We start from the raw sequence: 23,699 nt of genomic DNA, 5'->3' as shown, positions 1-23,699 counted from the left end.
AAATTCGCGAACGCGAGAGGGTAGCTGAGAACGCGAAGAAGAAATATTCCACCCTTCAAAATAACACTATGCGAACGCGAGTGCAAGGACACGAACGTGATGAAGGAAAACCAGATGACAGATTCAGAAGTTCAAAATAGGAGGAAAATGACCCGTAGCCCACCCGGAACATACCCGTGGCCCCCGGGACCCCGTCCAAACATACCAACAAGTCCCATAACATAACACAGACCTACTCGAGGCCACAAAACACACAAAACAACATCGGAACGACGAATCATACCTCAATTCAAATTCAATGAACTTGGAACTTCAAACTTCCACAACCTATGCCGAAACCTATCAAATCACGTCCGATTGACCTCAAATTTTAAACACAAGTCACATTTGACATTACGGACCTGCTCCAACTTCTGGAATTGTATTCCGACCCCGATAACAAAAAGTTCACTTCCGGTCAAACTTCTCAAAAACCTTTAAATTTCTAACTTTTGCCAAACGACTCCAAAATGACCTTCGAACCTCCAAATCCATTTTCGGACGCGCTGCAAATACCAGAATTACCATACGGAGCTATTCTCAGACTCGAAATCCCAAACGATAACATTGAAATGCACTTCAACCCAAATATGATGAGATTCTTCCAAAATTCTAACTTTCACAATAGGCACCGAAATACTCCCGGGTTAACCAAAACCCGATCTGAACATATGCCCAAGTCCGAAATCATCATACGAACCTGCTGGAATCTTAAAATCCTGATTCTGAGATCGTTTACCCAAAAATCTAACCTTAGTCAATTCTTCCAACTTAGAGCTTGAATTTCGAAGTTCATCCTTCTAAATCGATTCCAGATAACTTGAAAACCAACACCGATAATTTACGCAAGTCATAATACATCATGCGGAGATGCTCGATCTCTAAAAACACCGAGCGAAGTGTAGATACTCAAAACGACTAGTCGGGTCATTACATCCTCCACCACTTAAACACACGTTCGTCCTCGAACGTACCAGGAGTCATTCTAAAGCTATCAAATCACGGTATAATCTTACTATGCATAAAACCAGGGGTATTGCCGCATAACCTTGCCCTATATAAACCTGCCAACATAACCTAACTAGAGATCCTTACTTCAACATTAGTCCTTAAATCTTTGAACCCAATCTCTAACACCCGAATTCATTACAAGCCCAAAATCTCACATCTACACACTGTATAAGTTTGAACAAGCTGTATTAGGCCATAACTACAAACCCCAAGATGAAATCGCATAATGCGCCCCATCACTCGGACATTCACAATAGGAACTGCTGACCACCAATACTGCCTGAAAACAAATCCAGTGCCGGTAGCAAACCTCCTATCGATTAGAGCCTCGTTTAAAACCTTCATACCCCGCCGATGATGAAAGAAAGACGCATAGCCTCTTAACCACTTATCTGATCAATAATACAAGAAACTCACTAGTCCGACCAGGGCCATTTTGCCCGAATCCTCAGCAAACATAGTATTATTCTTCCAAACCTTCCTCATCCCATTACCATAGTGCCATTCTCAAGTCTAGAAACCTCATCTCAGCCATTACAAGCAGCCCCACCGACTAGTATCATCAGTAATCATATGGAACCCCACATAACACGGTCCCGAACACCAACAAGTAATAATTCGGACATGCCAGATAACCGTAGGAGAGCTAAATAAGAAGACTACTAAACAAGTTAAGCAGGAAGGGAAATTTTAGCATTTTACTACGAACTATTTTCAACAAGGTGAAAGAAAAACTACACGAGGTAAACATCAGGAGTTACATTTCATCACAGTACCATTGCGACATACAACCCGATCCCATCATATCAATCCACATAGGGTACCCCCTCGAGCCATAATGCTCGGGCTCACTGATCGCATGTGCGTCAATATCAAGCACCATAGAGTTCACAAAAAAAATATAACCATGGAAAAATTATCAGGAACAAACAATACTGAAAGGACAAGCAAATCTATGGCGCAACAAGAAAATCAACATCACGAAGGCCATCTCGCCCATAGTGCCATGAAGCCTAAACTGAATTACAATATGCGTGCGAAAAACCATGTAACACTCACAATCCGTCATAGTATAGAGGAGAACATATAACATAAACCAAGGCACGAATAACATTCATTCTGCCCGATGATATACATGTGGTAACAATTGCGCAGGAGCAAGAAAATTTGATCTGATACAAAGTACACATCTTTATTGGGCCTACCAATGGGCCCCCAATTCAACTTCGGTCATCCCTGAAAGGACAAATATCCCTCCAAAAGTCTACAACGACATAACCATAATACACACTATCATCTGGCTAGCTTTGGCGATATTTCACAGTCCACAACCATGAAACAATCTGTTTCTGAGAACTCCAACCTTCAAATCCATGGAACACACGAATCACCCTACCTGATCCCAACTCCATCGCCCAAATGTCTAACACGTCTCTCGTATATAATCATCCCACGAGGAATACTTCTATAATTATTCTATGTCATATAACAAAATCTGAATCTCACCAGCAGACCAACCAGGCGAGCATCGCAATATCAATGATGCATTCGTAAGTCAAAACACAATGCGCCTTCTGAAATACACACCCTTCTCAAGCAATATCAAGTAGTGATAGCATCCATTTGACTTACGAATGCATCATTGATATTGCGATGCTCGCAAACACAATGAGCCTTCTGAAATGCACACCCTTCTCAAGCAATATCAAGTAGTGATAACATCCATTTAGACATCCGAAACCGTCAGTGCTGTCTAAGAATACATGACTTTCCTTTCAAGACGGAACCGTGACCTTGCACATCCAAAACTCAATCCCGTTCAGTCAGAAACATTCTATTTGATCTCATCTAGGAGGAAATCCCAATATGCAACATGTTTCCTCACACCAATAGGAAGTATTCACCACGAACCGTGATAGAAATCATCGAGAACCCCTTGGAAATCCAGTGGCACATACCCAAGCTATCAAAACCGAATCCCTCTAACTCAACCAAGCCACGCAGTTGCCCAAAACCCATGAGCATTGCCACGAAACACCTGTGGAGACCCACCACATCATAAGTACCCAAGGAACCGATCACATCATTACCGTGTTGATCCAATTTACTATCAAACCGCCATGTTTCCTCTGAGTTCCTTCTAGATTACCCTCAAGTTGATACCCCTCCTTGCGAGACCACCATGATCCTTACCCCAAAGCTCGCCATAAGAGAATCTAGCATAAAAACTGCACTGCCCTAAGGCCCATAAGCCGCTGCATTCCCTCTTAGCACCCCCATAGTACCACAACCAAGGCACCCGCAGTGAAGGGACCTTCTGTGAATCTAAAGTCGTTCCCTCAATCACTTAGTCTTCCTGTTAATGAAATGTATAATCCATAATGATATAGAAATACCGCGAGCCTCGACACCATCCAATGTAAATCTTAAACTCTAGCCACGTCCACTATGCCATCACTTAAGCTTCCTGAGTCTGAACTCATCAATAAGGCATGAGAGTCAAATTTGTTTCACAATTAAACAACATGAAAGCCTTTCAATACACCCATAACTCGAGACTATACGCCACATCAAGACAGAAACCAACGCCCATTACCCCTTTTTACACCTCAAGTAGACTCCTTTTGTCACATTCAATCACTCGAATATAGTCTGCAACCACATCTTACTCGTCATTTAGTCACCCAACCACTCGCTTGCCACAATCTCCACTCATAGGGACACTACCGGATGTATAAGTCCAAAAGCACATGCTCTCACAACCGAGAACCCCATGCTCAAGCTACAGTCATAACCCGGCCTCAAGTCCTCCATACTGACCTATCATCAGCACACATGAGTCATATCTTGCATCTCATCCAGGGACTCACAAGCCGTCGATGCTCTGCCTATACCGAGCGCTCACATGTGCAAACGAATGCGTGGAAGGAATTCAAAACGTTACGCTCCAAGCGGAATCAATGTCGCACGATAAGGAAATAAGGATAAGAAGTTTATCCTAAATGCCATGCAGCCTCTCGAAGATAGGTATGGATGTCATCATACCAATCCGCAAGACTCTACTAGACACTTGCTCATGACTCGTAGAACCTATGAACCTAGGACACTGATACCACCTGTCACAACCCGAAATCCACTAGTCGTGATGGCACCTAACCCAACCCGCTAGGTAAGCTAATTAATGATTATCCATTTTCAATTAACTTTATAAAACAATTAAACAAAGGAATTATTTGAGTCTTATACATCCCCAAGGACTGGTAGTACAAATCATGAACTTATAAGAATAGAATTTACAAGCTGATATGAAGTAAATACATCTTCTGTTTGAAAAGTACATAAATAGAGTTTTTTTTTATATTTATAAATCTAAGTCTACCATGAACAAGAGGCAGCTACAACTGGAACGCAGGTACATCTTTAATCCCGGCAACCATCGAGCACAGCAACAACAGTAGCCAACATCTGCACGTAATATGCAGGAGTGTAGTATCAGTACAACCGACCCCATGTACTGAGTAAGTATCTTGTCTAACCTTGTCGAAGTAGTGACGAGGCTTTGGTTAAAAGATGCTCATTGATAAAACTTGTATTGTAAACTAACAAAAGAACTATACTACAGTACAACAGAGTAGAGCATACTAAATGATTATACAAAGCAATAACAGAGTACTAAAAGAAAACACAATTCAACAGGTATCAATATCTCACCCAATCCTTTCCTGAGAGCGAAAGCCAATAAATCACAACAATTACCTCAAACCTTTTATAATGTGAGAAATATACTCAATACATCAAATCTAACGGCACGGCAACACCCTTCGTGTATTTCTCATCCTCACCAATTATGCATAAAACAGTACCAACCAAATGACAGAAATGCCGATAACAGAAATGACAGAGTGGGAAATACGCAAATAGCTATGGAGGAAAGGAATGTACATGAGAACATCCGTAACAGACTGAACAAAAAGCATAGAGATAATGACAATGATTAGGAAAAAGGAATGTAACTTCGACTAACTAGCAAGGTGAAGGAATGAAGACAAATATGACAAGTAAGGAAGCGGTCACATGATCTTTATAAGTTAGCAAGTAGGGTTCACAAATGATCTACATCACAAGTATAGAATCTAGTATCTCAAGAATATCGACCGTAGCAATGTATTAATGATTATGCATATTGATGATCGAATTAAACACACCAATGTATTCTCAAAATTTCCATAAAATTTGATCAAGTTATAATAAGCTAAGTCTTAGTTTCTAATATTTAATACTATATTCTTATTATCTAGGAGCCAAGTAAGGCATGAGGCAAGAAGATCACGTGATTCTACAAGACGCAATTTATTACATAATTTACCCCCGAGCATGGTTACCTTGGCACATGCATATATGCTCGTCACCTCATATATGTATCACCCCCGCATATAGCAAACAATATCAAATAGTAGGAAAAATTCCCTCAACAAAGTTAGGCAAAACACTTACCTCAAAGAAGGCAAACGATACTCAAAAATGAACTCCTCGAGTGATATGACCTCCGGGCGGCTCAGATCTAATCAAAATAACTTCAAAGTACAAATAAAATTGGTAAGAGACTATTCCGGATCATAAAGCCTCAATCTTTAACAAAGTCTAAAAATCGACCCAAAAGTCGACCCTCGGGCCCGCACCTCGGAACCCGACAAATTTCACAAAATATGGCCACCCATTCAAGTACGAGTCCAACCATACTAGTTTCACTCAAATCCGACTCCAATTCGATGTTCAAAACTCAAAAGTTTATATTATGAACTTTAGGCCAAAACCTCCAATTTCCTCTATAAAATTCATAATCCAATTACCAAAAACGAGGGCAGATTCGTGATATAATATCAAAAATGAATAGAGAACACTTACCCTAGTCCACAAGATGAAAATTTCTCCAATAATTGCCTCAATCCGAGCTTGGAAATGTTAAAATGAAGCCAAAATCGTGATTTTTAAAAGAACACTGCCCAGGTCTTTTACGCATCGTGAACGCGGAAGAACTATCGCATTCGCGAAGAAGAAAACAAAAGCTCCCCAGAATACCCTTCGCGAACGCGAGATACGGGACGCGAACGCGATGAACAAGGGATAGGACTTACACGAACGCGTAAGAGACACGCGAATGCAAAGAGGAAAATGATCACCAGTGCCCGGGTCCTGGTTTGCACTTCGTGAACGTGACATATGGAATGAGAACGCGAAGAAGGAGGTGGCAGAACTTCGCGAACGCGAGAGGGTAGCTGCGAACGCAAAGAGGAAATATTCCACCCTCCAAAATAACACTACGTGAACGCGAGTGCAAGGACGCGAACGCGATGAAGGAAAACCAAATGACAGATTCAGCAGTTCAAAATAGGAGGAAAATGACCCGTAGCCCACCCGGTACACACCCGAGGCCCCCGGGACCCCGTCTAAACATACCAACATGTCCCATAACATAACACGGACCTACTCGAGGCCTCAAAACACACAAAACAACATTGGAACGAAGAATAAAACCTCAATTCGAATTCAATGAACTTGAAACTTCAAACTACCACAACCGATGTCGAAACCTATCAAATCACGTCCGATTGACCTCAAATTTCGCACACAAGTGACATTTGACATTACAGACCTGCTCTAACTTCCGGAATCGGATTCCGACCCCGATATCAAAAAGTCCACTTCCGGTTAAACTTCTCAAAAACTTTCAAAGTTTTAACTTTTCCCGAACGACTCCAAAATGACCTACGGACCTCCAAATCCATTTTCGGACGCGCTCTCAATACCAGAATCACCATACAGAGCTATTCTTAGACTCGGAATTCCAAACGGACATCGATAACATTGAAATAAACTTCAACCCAAATATGATAAAATTCTTCCAAAATGCTAATTTCCACAATAGGCGCTGAAATGCTCCCGGATTATCCAAAACCTGATCCGAACATACGCCCAAGTCAGAAATCATCATACTAACCTGCTGGAATCTTCAAATCTCAATTCCGAGATCGTTTACCCAAAAATCCAACCTTAGTCATTTCTTCCAACTTAGAGATTGAATCTTGAAGTTCATCATTCCAAATACATTCTGGATAACTTGAAAACCAACACCGATGATTTACGCAAGTCATAATACATCATGCGGAGATGCTCGAGCTCTCAAAATACCGAGCAAAGTGTAGATTCTCAAAACGACCAGTCGGGTCGTTACATCCTCCACCACTTAAACACACGTTCGTCCTCGAACGTACCAGGAGTCATTCTAAAGCTATCAAATCACGGTATAATCTTACTATGCATAAAACCAGGGGTATTCCCGCGTCACCTTGCCCCATATAAACCTGCCAACACAACCTAACTAGAGATCCTTACTTCAACCTTGGTCCTTAAATCTTTGAACCCAATCTCTAACACCCCGAATTTATTACAAGCCCCAAATCTCACATCTACACACTGTATAAGTCTGAACAAGCTGTATTAGGCCATAACCATAAACCCCAAGATGAAATCGCATAATGCGCCCCATCACTCGGACAATCACAGTAGGAACTGCTGACCACCATTACTGCCTGAAAACAAATCCAGTGCCGGTAGCAAACCTCCTATCGATTAGAGCCTCATTTAAAACCTTCATACCCCGCCGATGATGAAAGAAATGTGCATAACCTCTTAACCACTCATCTGATCAATAATCCAAGAAATTTACTAGTCCGACCAGGGCCATTTTGCCTAAATCCTTAGCAAACATAGTATTATTCTTCCAAACCTTTCTCATCCCATTACCACTAGTCTGACCAGGGCCATTTTGCCTGAATCCTTAGCAAACATAGTATTATTCTTCCAAACCTTTCTCATCCCATTACCATAGTTCCATTCTCAAGTCTAGAAACCTCATCTCAACCATTACAAGCAGCCCCACCGACTAGTATCATCAGTAATCATATAGAACCCCACATAACACTGTCCCGAACACCAACAAGTAATAATTCAGACATGACAAATAACCGTAGGAGAGCTAAATAAGAAGCCCACTAAACAAGTTAAGCAGGCAGGGAAATTTTAGCATTTTACTATGAACTATTTACAACGAGGTGAAAGCACAACAACACGAGGTAAACATCAGGAGTTACATTTCATCACAGTACCGTTGCGGCGTGCAACCCGATCCCATCATATCAATCTGCATAGGGTACCCCTCGAGCCATAATGCTCTGGCTCACTGATCACATGTGCGTCAATATCAAGCACCATATAGTGCAAAAAAAAATGTAACCGTGGGAAAATGATCAGGAACAAATAATACTAAGAAGGACAAGCACATCTATGGCGCAATAAGCAAATTAACATCACGAAGGCTATCTCGCCCATAGTGCCATGAAGACTAAACTGAATTACAATATGCGTGCGAAGAAACATGTAACACTCATAATCCGTCATAGTATAAAGGAGAACATATAACATAAACCAAGGCGCGAATAACATTTATTCTGTCCGATAATATACATGTGGTAACAACTGCGCAGGAGCAAGCAAGTCCGATCCGATACAGAGTATGCATCTTTATTGGGCCTACCAATGGGCCCCCAATTCAACTCTAGTCATCCCTGAAAGGCCAAATAGCCCTCCAAAAGTCTACACCGACATAACCATAACACACACTATCATCTGACTAGCTTTTGCCATATTTCACAGTCCACAACCACAAAACAATCTGTTTCTGAGAACTCCAACCTTCAAATCCATGGAACACACGAATCACCCTACCTGATCCCAACTCCACCGCCCAAATGCCTAACACATCTCTCGTATATAATCATCGCACGAGGAATACTTCTATAATTCTTCCCTGTCATATAACAAAATATGAATCTCACCAGCAGACTAACCAGGCGAGTATCGCAATATCAATGATGCATTCGTAAGTCAAAACACAATGCGCCTTCTGAAATGCACACCCTTCTCAGGCAATACCAAGTAGTGATAGCATCCATTTAGACATCTGAAACCGTTTGTGCTGTCTAAGAATACATGACTTTCCCTTCAAGATGGAATCGTGACCTTGCACATCAAAAACTCAATCCCGTTCAGTCAGAAACATTCTATTTGATCTCATATAGGAGGAAATCCCAACCAAGGCACCCGCTCTGAAGGGACCTTCTGTGAATCTAAAGTCGTTCCCTCCACCACTTAGTCTTCCTGTTAATGAAATGCATAATCCACAATGATATAGAAATAATGTTAGCCTCGACACCATCCAATGTAAATCTTAAACTCTAGCCACGACCACTATGCCATCACTTAAGCTTCCTGAGTCTGAACTCATCAATAAGGCATGAGAGTTAAATTTGTTTCACAATTAAACAACACAAAAGCCTTCCAATACACCCATAACTCGAGACTATACGCCACATCAAGACAGAAACCAACGCCCATTACCCCTTTTTACACCTCAAGCAGACTCCTTTTGTCACATTCAATCACCCAAATATAGTCTGCAGCCACATCCTACTCATCATTTAGTCACCCAACCACCCGCCTGCCTCAATCCCCACTCATAGGGACACTACCGGATGTATAAGTCCAAAAGCACATGCTCACATAATCGAGAACCCTGTGCTCAAGCTACAGTCACAACCCGGCCTCAAGTCCTCCAGACTCACCCATCATGAACACACAGGAGTCATATCTCGTATCTCATCCAGGGACTCACAAGCCGTCGATGCTCTGCCGATGCCGAGTGCTCACATGCACAAACGAATGCGTGGAAGGAATTCAAAAAGTTACGCTCTAAGAGGAATCAATGTCGCACGATAAAGAAAGAAGGATGAGAAGTTTATCCTAAATGCTTTGCAGCCTCTCGAAGATAGGTATGGACATCATCATACCGATCCGCAAGACTCTACTAGAGACTTGCTCATGACTCGTAGAACCTATGAACCTAGGGCTATGATACCACCTGTCACGACCCGAAATCCACTAGTCGTGATGGCACATAACCCAACCCGCTAGGTAAGCTAATTAATGATTATCCATTTTCAATTAACTTTATAAAACAATTAAACAAAGGAATTATCTGAGTCTTATACATCCCCAAGGACTGGTAGTACAAATCATGAACTTATAAGAATAGAATTTACAAGCTGATATGAAGTAAATACATCTTCTGTTTGAAAAGTACATAAATAGAGTTTTTTTTTATATTTATAAATCTAAGTCTACCATGAACAAGAGGCAGCTACAACTGGAACGCAGGTACATCTTTAATCCCGGCAACCATCGAGCACAGCAACAACAGTAGCCAACATCTGCACGTAATATGCAGGAGTGTAGTATCAGTACAACCGACCCCATGTACTGAGTAAGTATCTTGTCTAACCTTGTCGAAGTAGTGACGAGGCTTTGGTTAAAAGATGCTCATTGATAAAACCTGTATTGTAAACTAACAATAGAACTATACTACAGTACAACAGAGTAGAGCATACGAAATGATTATACAAAGCAATAACAGAGTACTAAAAGAAAACACAATTCAACAGGTATCAATATCTCACCCAATCCTTTCTTGAGAGCGAAAGCCAATAAATCACAACAATTACCTCAAACCTTTTATAATGTGAGAAATATACTCAATACATCAAATCTAACGGCACGGCAACACCCTTAGTATATTTCTCATCCTCACCAATTATGCATAAAACAGTACCAACCAAATGACAGAAATGTCGATAACAGAAATGACAGAGTGGGAAATACGCAAATAGCTATGGAGGAAGAGAATGTACAAGAGAACATCCGTAACAGACTGAACAAAAAGCATAGAGATAATGACAATGATTAGGAAAAAGGAATGTAACTTCGACTAACTAGCAAGGTGAAGGCATGAAGACAAATATGACAAGTAAGGAAGCGATCACATGATCTTTATAAGTTAGCAAGTAGGGACATGAACGACTAGTATGGAAGAAGACCTACACTTAAGTGCAACAAAACATATGACATGGATGAAATCATAACAGCAGGAAATAGGCATGATATTAGCAAGTTTAAACAACTAGAAGGCATGATAGTACGACAACAAAAGTGATAGAGGATAAAGACAGGACAGTAACGACATATCACATAAGAATCATGAACACGACAATAACAATTCCAGGTAAAGACATGAAGGTATCTGCAAGAAATAAATATCACAACATAATGCATGTCTCTTGTCCTCACTTGCACAGAAACACCCTTTGTGCCATGAATTCACCATAACATCAAAGCGTAATAATATAAATAAAATAGCACGGCATCACCCTTTGTGATTTTACTCACATAACATGGCACGGTATTACCCTTTGTGCTTTTACTCACAATTATACGGCACGGCATCACCATTCGTGCTCTTACTCTTAATGATATGGCACGTCATCACCCTCCATGCTTTTACTCTTAATAATATGGCACGACATCACCCTTCGTGCTTTTACTCTCAATAATATGACACGACATCACCCTTCGTGCTTTTACTCTCAATAATATGGCACGGCATCACCCTTTGTGCTTTACACTCTTCCTTATCAAGCATATGTATATCAATGGCAAACAAGGTAGGAAGCATAAATAACGTCAAGAAGAGTGTTTAAACGGATATTTCAAATGAATCCCAATCACAACTTTCCAAGCCAAAAATAGTTCAATAAACCCACAAAAACCTTATTATTTAAGTATTCCAACAAATTTCACAAATGATCTACAACACACGTATAGAATCTAGTATCTCAAAAAATATCGGCCATAGCAACGTATTAATGATTATGCATATTGATGACCAAATTAAACATACCAATGTATTCTCAGAATTTCCATCAAATTTGATCAATTTATAATAAGCTAATTTTTAGTTTCTAATATTTAATACTATATTCTTAGTATCTAGGAGCCAATTAAGGCATGAGGCAAGAAGATCACGTGATTCTACAAGACGCAATTTATAACATAATTTACCCCCGAGCATGGTTACCCTGGCACATGCATATATGCTCGTCACCTCATATATGTATCACCCCCGCATGTAGCAAACAATGTCAAATAATAGGAAAAATTCCCTCAACAAAGTTAGGCAAAACACTTACCTCAAAGAAGGCAAACTAATGCTCAAAAATGAACTCCTCAGGTGATATGACCTCCGGGTGGCTCAAATCTAATCAAAATAACTTCCAAGCACAAATAAAACCCGTAAGAGACTATTCCGGATCATAAAGCCTCAATCTTTAACAAAGTAAAAAATTGACCCAAAAGTCGACCCCCGGGACCGCACCTCGGAACCCGACAAATTTCACAAAATACAACCTCCCATTCAAGTACGAGTCCAACCATACTAGTTTCACTCAAATCCGACTCCAATTCGATGTTCAACACTCAAAAATTCATATTATGAACTTTAGGCCAAAACCTCCTATTTCCTCTATATAACTCATAAGCCAATTACCAAAAACGAGGGCAGATTCGTGATATAAGATCAAAAATGAGTAGAGAACACTTATCCTAGTTCACAAGATGAAAATTTCTCCAAGAATCACCTCAATTCGAGCTTGGAAATGTTAAAATGAAGTCAAAATCGCGATTTTTAAAAGAACACTGCCCAGGTCTTTTATGCATCGCGAACGCGGAAGAACTATCACGTTCGCGAAGAAGAAAATAAAAGCTGCCCAGAATACCCTCCGCGAACGAGAGCAATGGGACGCGAACGCGATGAACATCGGGACAGGACTTATGCGAACGCGTAAGAAACACGCGAATGCGAAGAGGAAAATGATCACCAGTGCCCGGGGCCTGGTTTGCACTTCGCAAAGGCGACATGTGGAATGCGAACGCGAAGAAGGAGGTGGCAGAACTTCGCGAACGCGAGAGGGTAGCTGCGAACTTGAAGAGGAAATATTCCACCCTCCAAAATAACATTACTCAAACGCGAGTGCAAGGACGCGAACGTTATGAAGGAAAACCAGATGCCAGATTCAGCAATTCAAAATAGGAAGAAAATGACCTGTAGCCCACCCGGAACAGACCCGAAGCCCCCGGGATCCCGTCCAAATATACCAACAAGTCCCATAACATAACACAGACCTACTCGAAGCCTCAAAACACACAAAACTATAACGGAACGACGAATCACACCTCAATTTGAATTCAATGAACATGAAACTTCAAACTTCCACAACCGATGCCAAAACCTATCAAATCACGTCCGATTGACCTCAAATTTTGCACACAAGTCACATTTGACATTATGGACCTGCTCCAACTTCCGGAATCGGATTCCGACCCCGATATCAAAAAGTCCACTTCCGGTCAAACTTCGCAAAAACCTTCAAATTTCTAACCTTTTGCCAAACGACTCCAAAATGACCTACGGACCTCCAAATCCATTTCCGGACGCGCTCCCAATACCAGAATCATCATACAGAGCTATTCTCAGACTCTGAATCCCAAACGGACATCGATAACATTGAAATGCACTTCAACCCAAATATGATGAAATTCTTCAAAAATGCTAACTTCCACAATAGGCGCCGAAATGCTCCTGGGTTATCCAAAATCCGATCCGAACATACGCCCAAGTCCGAAATCATCATACGAACATAATGGAATCTTCAAATCCCAATTCCGATATCGTTTATCCAAAAATCCAACCTTAGTCAATTCTTCCAACTTAGAGCTTGAATCTTGAAATTCATCCTTCCAAATCGATTACGGATAACTTGAAAACCAACACCGATGATTTACACAAGTCATAATAGATCATGTGGAGATGCTCGAGCTCTCAAAACACCGAGCAAAGTGTAGATTCTCAAAATGGCCAGTCAGGTTGTTACACTAAACGTGATCCTCTAGGCATGATATCTAACAACACATAGCAATAGAGCAAATTGAGAAAATAACCAATAATGTTTGAATCCTATAGGCATGCTAGCATATAGAAATGGAGCATGTGAACAAGTGAAACACATAGATTTTTATAGGCATGTTTTCTAACAGTGTACTGGAATAGGACATGTTGAGCAAGTGAAGTTCTTGGGTTTCTATAGGCATGCTTTCTATTAGTGTATAGAAATAGAGCATGTCAAACAAGATAGCAAATAAAGCATTTAGACCATATAGGCATGTTTTCTACCCATTCATGCGAGAATTAGAGTACCCGACCCCCTTTTACTAATTTTCCCCATTATTAAATTTTACAAGTTATTACAGACCACACTGAATAAGTACATGCTCAGTTACAAATATAGAGTAACCTAGTAACACATCTGGGCCTTCAAATAGGCTTAGAACTTCACTCGGACGGTATGCCCAAACTCTAGTTGTTGAGAATGTACATCAGACCCCCAATACCAAAAGCAGGCTCAACAGACCTGGCCCAAACAATTGGAGTAACTATCTTGTTTAGTCGTTATCATTAACAAGCAATAAACACACATTGTATGGGTTACAATATTATGAAATTAGCTCAAGGTAACAATAGGCACTTTAAAAATAATCAAGACTTGATCACAAGGAACATGACAATAAAGGTTCAGGGCTAACATTCTCCAGAATTGATCCCGAACTAAGTAGAAGTTCATATATGGGAGCCTTAGCATGAAACATCTACGATAGAATATGGTCAAGGGTTATTTCAAGTTAAATTATGCAGGAGAGGTACTTAACATGAAATCCTAAAACAAGATTTGGATAGGAACTAACTCAAAGTAGATAAGAAGTAGCAATTCATAGAGGGAAATTTCAACATGAAGATCTACAGGAAAACATGGTCAGACTGATACTACACTCGAAAAATAATCCTTATAGGAGAGACTAGTATGAAAATCAAGACAAACAAATCATGATCCAATTCTAATAACAAGTAACAATTCCCACAAATAAAGGTTCAACATAAAAAAAACTCAGATGTTTTTAGGACTAATTCAGAGGAACTGACAGGTGGCAATGCATAAATGAAGGACATAGCATGAAACTCTTAAAGTAAAACACATTTGAATAAATTTTGGGCAGAAATCAATCTCCACAAAATGGTCCCAAAAATCTAAAGCAGGGCATGAATATGAACTCATAACAGGTAGAAAATACAAAATTCAAGGCTAACATTAGCATAACAAATCAAGCAAAACCTAAGAAGGCCAGAAACCATTTGAGTCAAAGGCACATAGTGAGAGTACACTACATATGTTGAAGCCTATCAAGCTTGATACTAGAGAACATGGAACTGTAGAACATCATTAAGACAATAAAATTATAGCAAAGCATACAACAATATAATACTGGGGGTTCACAAATAGCAAAGAACTTAGGTCATGCTTGTCTATAGAAGTTCAAACAGTGTTGACACACAGAAGACACTTACATGAATAAGTAGAGAAGTGACACTTAAGACTGTAAAGGGTCAAGAACACTAACCCGTTGTAAGATAAATGAGAAAAAGAGTGAGAAACTTAGAATCTCAACAGTGACAACAATTGAAAGATAACACTGAGAACCCCAAATCCTAGTGCGCCAGAGTTCACATGAGCTTCAGTGAGCCCCGAGCAGTGCTCGCACTAGGGAGGTCGATAGAGAAGATTCTGATGGCCTTGGATTTCAGTCGGCCAAAAGATTAAGCCTTAGAGAAGTATAAGACAAGTGAGAGTGAGACAATAACAGAAGTTTCAATGATCGTCAAGCCTTAGAAGGGGAACGGGAAAGGGAGTTTATATAGTAGTAAAGATCGCCACACAAATAAGGAAATATAGTCAATCGAACACAAATAAGGAAAGAGAAGCATGCAAAATCACTCAGAATCAATTTAGGAGAAAATCGTGTAAACCTTAGTTCAAAAGGATAACACAAATACTCAAAAGAAACTCATTGAATCGGACCCATATGTCCTAGTAGTGAGTGTATGCAAACGAAATATCATCCAAATCTCGAAGGGTGAAGCTGATTCCCTTTGATTCGGAGACTGGTATTTGCCAAAAATGGAAAAAGTACTAAGTAACACCATAGTCTTGTAAGTAACAACGAGGTAACACGTGAACGGTAAGTAAATCCCAGAAGGAATCCATGATTTGATCAGATTTGGAGAAGACTGGGGAAGGCGGATAGGCTTTCTGAAGGAGGGAGAAGGAGAGATGAGAGAAAACAGAGGTGGCTGGGCAGGTGATTAGTCTCTAGGGTTTGGGGCGAGGGTTATAAAGAAAAGGGAAGGGCTGTTGTGGGCCGTTGATCATTTAATGATCAACGGCCAGGATTAAAGGGGAAGCAGGGCGGGTTATAAGATGGGTCCCGCCCGGGTTAGATGAATGGGGTTGTTTGGTTTGAGCTACTGAAGAGTAAAATGAATAGGCCAGATGCCTTGGGCCTGTTTTGGTCCGAATATTAGCCCTTTATTGGGCTATAAAAATACATCTATGAAAATTGTTTAATAATTAATAAATAATAAAAATATTACTTATGAAATAAAAATGATTGTAAATAGTATCTTAACGTTATAAAAATATAAAAACGCTATTTTAGTGTAAATAATGTATTATGTATAGAATATAAGCTATTATGAAAAAATTGTGTGAATAGCTCAAAATACAAATGTAATTATATGAAATAAAATAAAAATATTATAAAACATATATGTGGGTATAATAATAAATTTTGATGATTAATTCATCACGAAAGTAATTTGAAAGGGTAATTAATAGATATTTGAACAACTTAAATGCAAGACAAATCAATTTTAAAGCTTTACAAATTATTAAAGTTATAGAAAATACTTATATGACTCTTGTAAATTGAGTGATGATGTAAAATGATATTTTGAAAGTATATATAATATTTTATAAAATATGAGAGCAAGATTGGGTATCAGCAGCTGCCCCTCTTTACTTAGGAATGATGAGAGAGTTGTCAGGTAAATAAAATGATGACTAATTTTGCCCGAAATGAGTGAGGATGATGTGGTTTTAAAAAAAATAGGGGACAAACCCTGGTTCCTGAGTTGCCTACATATCCCTGGTATTATGGGAATCAGGCCGTGTGTAGTTCTGGATCCAACTGCGAACGAAATAGATGGAATTGTTATAAGAGCGGTCGTGTGCTTCGGAAAAAGATCTCTTGGATAGGATAGTGTCATGAGTAACATATAATTTCGGGTGGAGATATGAATGCTAATTTTACTGTTACGGATATTTGAGGTAAACGTTTGGGCGCTTACGTGACAAAGAAAACAATTTGCTAATTATCGGTTACATTTGAGATAATCAAGGGATGTGAACGTTGTGAATGAAAACCGAAGCGAGAATTGCTCCCGTTTGTAGAACGGTTACCTCCCGAGTTACCTGCAAAGCTTAAAACAAGATGTACGCAAATATATGGGGTTATTGCGGAAATTAAAACGTGATACAAATTCCATTCGGACCATAGGAGTTGTCCTTGGATGACGAGGATGATGTCCTTAGACCATGACATCCTAGGCCATGAAGCATATGATAAGGGATTCGCAGGTCATGAAATGATGTCCTCGGGCCATCAGGATAGTGTCTCTAGACTATGACGCCTTTGAATAATTGTATGCAGTTTCGAGAGATCCTCAGGCCATGGCATGATGTCTTCAGGCTATGAGGATGATGACTTCAGACTATGATGCCTTCGGACAACGTGGCGATGTTCAACCCATGAAATGCAAAGATGTGGTGATATCAATCGTTTGATATAGGGAGAAGGTGATGCTTAATCATATGTGAGGACGAAACAAGGCAGCGCTTAGCCTTGTATGTGATAAGAGCAGTCCTTAGCCTTATGTAGAGAAAGGCAGCATTTAGCCTTATTCAATAATGGAGGCGGTTCTTAGCCTCATGCAAATGTAACAGAGACAGTGCTTAGTCTCATGCAAAAAAAGGCAGTGCTTAGCCTTATGCGGTAGTGGAGGCAATGCTTAGCCTCATGCAATGTAATGGAGACAACACTTAGTCTCATGCAAGGAAAGGCGGTGCTTAGCCTTATGCGATAATGGAGGCAATGCTTAGCCTCATGCGGTGTGATGGAGACAGTGTTTAGTCTCATGCAAGGAAAGTCATCGTTTAGCCTTATGCAATAATGGAGGCAACGCTTAGCCTCATCCAATGTGATAGAGACAATACTTAGTCTCATGCAAGGAAAGGCAACATTTAGCCTTATGCAATAGTGGAGACAATGCTTAGCCTTATGCAATATAATGGTGACAGTGCATAGTCTCATGCAAGGAAAGGCGACGTTTAGCCTTATGTGATAGTGGAGACAATGCTTAGCCTCAAGCAATGTAATATAAAAATGTTTAGTCTCATGCAGAGAAAGGCAGTGCTTAGCCTTATGCAATAGTGGAGGCAATGTTTAGCCTCATGCAACGTAATGGAGACAGTGCTTATTCTCATGCAAGGTAAGGCAGCGTTTAGCCTTATGCGATAGTGGAGACAATGCTTAGCGTCATGTAATGTAATGGAGACATTGTTTAGTCTTATGCATAGAAAGGCGGTGCTTAGCCTTATGCAATAGTGGAGGAAATGCTTAGCCTCATGCAATGTAATGGAGACAATGTTTAGTCTCATACATATAAAGGCATCATTTAGCCTTATGCAACGATGAGGGCAGTACTTAGCCGAATGTAATGTAATGAGGGCAATTCTTAGCCCTATGCAAGAAAAGTAACGATTAAATGTGAGAGGGAAAAGTGGTCCTTAGCTTGATGCGTTTGTGCTTGGTGACTTTTGTCAGTGGAGATAGCATTCTTGTTATTTCTTTGTGGACTTGTTTGTCATGTTCGTTATGCGTGCATTCAAAGAAACATAGTGAGTTTTGGGGGAAAGGTTGGTCCATGCCTTTGATTCCTCATTTTGCCTTTGATCCTTATCTTGATGCCTTGTTCGAGTCACCTTGGTTAAGATCTGGCTACCACAGAAAAATGAAATTTTCAAAAATATGCATTTGTGGTAAATCATTTGTGAAGAATGTAGTTGTTCAAAATATGTGATGATGCATAAAATAAATAATTTTGTCGGATCAGAGAATGTGACATGTTTTGAGACATTGCAACCTATTCAAATTGGAATTTTGAGTATCCTTCTCAAAATTCTGCCCCAGTTTAAATACACACTTCTGGCAACACACTTCTTGGTGATCTTCGACGTAATGAGATTGACAAAACTCGAAATCTTGCCCTAGCTCCTAAACGTAGAGCAGAATGAAGATTTTATTATGATGAGACCAAACTCATAGGGCTCCCTACGTATCCCCTCTTAAACGGGAAACATGTCAGGTGTAGTTCAGGTTACATCAAAGAGAAAGTGCAAACACAATCTTAAGCATAATGATTACGTCCGAATTGATAGGTTTTGGCCTATTTCTCCATCCATCTCTGTGAGTATAAGCGCTCCTCCTGTCAGTAATAGGTGAACCATGTCAGGGCCTTGCCAGTTAGGTGAGAATTTCCCTTTTGCTTTGTCATGATGGGGGATGATACGTTTCAACACCAATTACCCCGGTGTGAATTGCCTCGACTCCATTCATCTGTGGCCTGTATGCTGTAGAATTCCGATGCTTGATCTTCAATGTTTCACACATGGATTTCATCAAATCACTGTTGAGATTGGCGGTGTTGTCGGTAATGATTAACTCGGGTACTCCAAATCGACTAACAATACGATCTCGGACGAAATCCGCTACGACCTTCTTAGTCACAACCTTATAGGAAGTGGCTTTAAACCATTTTGTGAAGTAATCTATAGCTACCAAATGAACTTGTGTCCGTTTGAAGCAGTGGGTTCAATTGGTCCGATGACATCCATGCCCCAGGCAGAGAAAGGCCAGGGTGAACTCATTGCATTGAGTTCGTTGGGAGGCACCCGTATCATATTAGCATGTACCTGGTAGTGGTGGCACTTTTGAACATATTTGATGCAGTCTGTCTCCATAGCCATCCAGAAATACCCTACTCTTAATATCTTCTTGGCTAGAACGAACCCGCTCATGTAAGGTCCGCAAGTTCCGGTGTGTATTTCTTCGAGCAATCTAGATGCCTCCTTGGCATCGACACATCGCAGTAATACCAAGTTCGGAGTCCTTCTATACAGAATTTCTCCGCTCTGGATGAAATGGTTGGCCAATCTTCGAAGCGTGCGCTTCTGAGTGTGTGTAGCATTCTCCGGTTATTCCACTTTCTTTAAGTATTCCTTGATATCGTGGAACCATGGATTTCCTTCAAACGCCTCCTCAATATGAGCACAATAAGTTGGCTGCTTACAAATCTCTATCGGTATAGGATCAATAAAATTCTTGTCCGGATGTTGTATCATGGAAGACAAGGTAGCTAACGCATTGGCGAACTCGTTTTGAACCCTCGGGACGTGTTTGAATTCTATCTTTGTGAACCTCTTTATCAGATCTTGCACACAATGTAGGTATGGCAATATTTTAGTGTTCTTGGTAGCTCATTCGCCTAGTACTTGTTATACCAATAGATCTGAATCTTCTATTACTAGTAACTCCTGAACATTCATGTCAATGGCCAATCTAAGTCCTAAGATGCAAGCCTCATATTCTTCCATATTGTTGGTGCATGGGAACCTAAGCTTTGCGGATACCAGATAATGTTGACCGGTTTCTGATAGTAAAACAACTTTGATGCCCACTCTCTTGAAGTTTGCCGCTCCCTCAAAAAAATCCTCCAACTGTCATATGTTTCGGCGATGTCTTCACCTACAAATGATACTTCCTCATCGAGAAAATACATCTTAAATAGTTCGTATTCTCCGTCTACGGGGTTCTCTGCCAAGTGATTGGCCAATGCTTGCCCCTTGACCACTTTCTAAGTCACATAGATGATGTTGAACTCACTTAGAAATATCTACCACTTTGCTAACTTACCCTTGGCATGGGTTTCTGAAAGATGTATTTCAGTGGATCCATCATTGATATGAAATAAGTAGTATATGCACAGAAATAACATCTCAACTTCTGGGCTATCTATGTCAAAGCATAACAGGTACACTCCAGCAATGAGTATCGGGCCTCGTAAGGTGTGAAATTCTTACTCAGATAATATATCGCCTGCTCTTTTCTCCCGGTTTCATCATGTTTCCCCATGACGCACCTAAAGGCTCCATCCAACATGGACAGGTACAACATCAAAGGTCTTCCTGGCTCTGGTGGTACCAATACGGGCGGCTCAGACAAGTACTCCTTGATTTTGTTAAAAGCCTTTTGATATTCTTCGGTCCAGCTCATTGCATCATCTTTACTCAACCAAATGTAGGTAGTCATATCGTGAAAAAGAGTGGTCATAGCCCTCATGTAGGTAGCTCCAGTGTTCTTCAAACCAAATGGCATCATTTTTAAAAATATATCCCCAATGGCATGATAAAAGTTATCTTCTCGGCGTCTCCTTCGTCAATCCAAATATGGTGATATCTTGTGAAGCAATCCACAAAGGATTGGATTTCATTCTTGGAACAGTTGTTAATTAGTATGTGTATGTTGGGCAATGGGAAATCATCCTTAGGACTTGCTCTGTTCAGATCTCGATAGTCAACAGACACTCTAACTTTTCCATCCTTCTTTGGAACGGCACAATGTTGGCTAGCCATGTTGGATACTCGACCACTCGAAGGACCTTGGCTTTGATTTGCTTGGTAACCTCCTCCTTTATCTTCATACTCATATCTGGCTTGAATTTCCTGAGCTTCTGCTTTACCGGCGGACACATGGGGTTGGTAGGTAGCATCTGAGCTACTATGGATGTGCTCAACCCAATCAAGTCGTCGTACGACCATGCAAAAATATCCTTATACTCTTTTAAAAACCTGATGTACTCTTCCTTCTCTAACGCTGATAGATGAATTCTTATGCGAGTTTCCTTGACCGTTTCAGAATCTCCTAAGTTAACTGCCTCAGTTTCTTCCAAATTAGACTTTTATTTGTTCTAAAACTTCTCTACCTCTTTGATAATTTCCTCAGGTATTATATCATCTTCCAAATCCTCTGAATCACTTTCCTTATGTTGCGTTGTCTCATTACGTATCACAGTCGTAGGTTCATCAGAATATGTAATAATTATGCTGAAAAAGAATGCAGAAAGATAATAATAAATAAACGAAAAGAAAAAATGTATTAATAATACTTCAGAAATTGTCAACAAGTACGACTCGACAGCTCGAGTAATTATTTTAAAACAAAATACTGAAAATGTGTTAAATGCCCAAAAACAATTTAAAAATAAATCATGCTAATTTTTCCAAGGCTACCTAGGTACTCGGCGAGCCCGGGATGGTGCAGCGGTCCAGTTCTTGAGAACGGCTCCTTCTCCTAATGTCTGAATGGTAAGATATTCCTCCATCTCCTCCTCTAAAATTGCACTGTAGTCCATACCTTCCTCGTCCAGAAACAACTTCTTCATTCCGACCAAAATCTCGTCTTCCTCAGGTCCCCAAATCATATTAGTCTGGAAGAATGTCTGGTGCAGCGGTGGTATGGGATTCTCCAACGGATAGTAATCGGTACGCCATTGTAGTGTCCAATCCTGGTATTCTTGCACACTATATTCATACTCGAGACCAAAAGTTGTGCCATGATATTGTGGTCGTTTTGGTTCTTTGATCCCTTGAAGCTTTCGGCCAAGTCCCTTGCCTGGTTCATATCCCAACCTCATCAATATGCTTTCTATCTTATTGTTTCACCATCGATCCTTCTCAATTATGTTTACCCGCTCAATACAGTAGTATGTTTCTCCTCCCAATTTCCTCATGTTCTCGATAATTGGCACGGTCTGGTTGGTGTAGATAGGGCTGCTTACATCTCCATGAATAATTACCTCTTAATAATTCCACTCAAACTTCACAACCTGGTGCAGAGTATAAGCAACCGCCCCAGCTGTGTGTATCCATGGTCTCCCCAATAACATGTTGTAGGTGTCGGATATGTCTAACACTTGGAATTCGACATCAAACTAGGTCGGGCCCATCTGTAGATCAAGGTTAATTTCTCCGATAATGGCTCTTTGATACCCATCGAATGCCTTCACATTCGTTCTTCCCATTCATATCTCATGCAGGCCTTTGCCTAGTCTTTTCAGAGTAGTCAGCGGGTATATGTTCAAGCTCGATCCCCTATCTATCAAGACTATGGCGATAAACTTGTCTTCAAATTGCACTGTGATGTGCAACTCTTTGTTGTGACTCAACCCTTTTGGCAGTAGATCGTCTTCGTGGAAAGTAATTTTGTGACTCTCCAGTACCTGTCCTACCATATTGGCCATCTCTCCACTAGTGATACCGGTAGGCACATAGGCTTCACTTAATACCTTCATCAGGGCATTTTTGTGTGCATCTGAATTTTGCAACATCGATAATATGGATACCTTCCTCCAAAGATCATCACTGCTTGTCTCCATGACGGGTGTCTTGGATGTGGTCTCTTTGCTTGTTCCTCCAACATTCTCATGTGTATAAACTCTGCCAATTATGGTCATTCCTTGCACAACACATGTCTTTTCTATCCTGGCCTTCCCTTTTCTTCTCGCCTCTACCACAAAATCCATTGGGGTGGCATCAGACTTATAACACGGTGTTGGAGCTACCATCATCGTGAAAGGA

Source organism: Nicotiana tabacum, chromosome 13, assembly GCF_000715075.1.
Source record: "Nicotiana tabacum cultivar K326 chromosome 13, ASM71507v2, whole genome shotgun sequence".
Lineage (NCBI taxonomy): Eukaryota > Viridiplantae > Streptophyta > Magnoliopsida > Solanales > Solanaceae > Nicotiana > Nicotiana tabacum.
Note: the sequence above shows the minus strand (reverse complement) of the source record.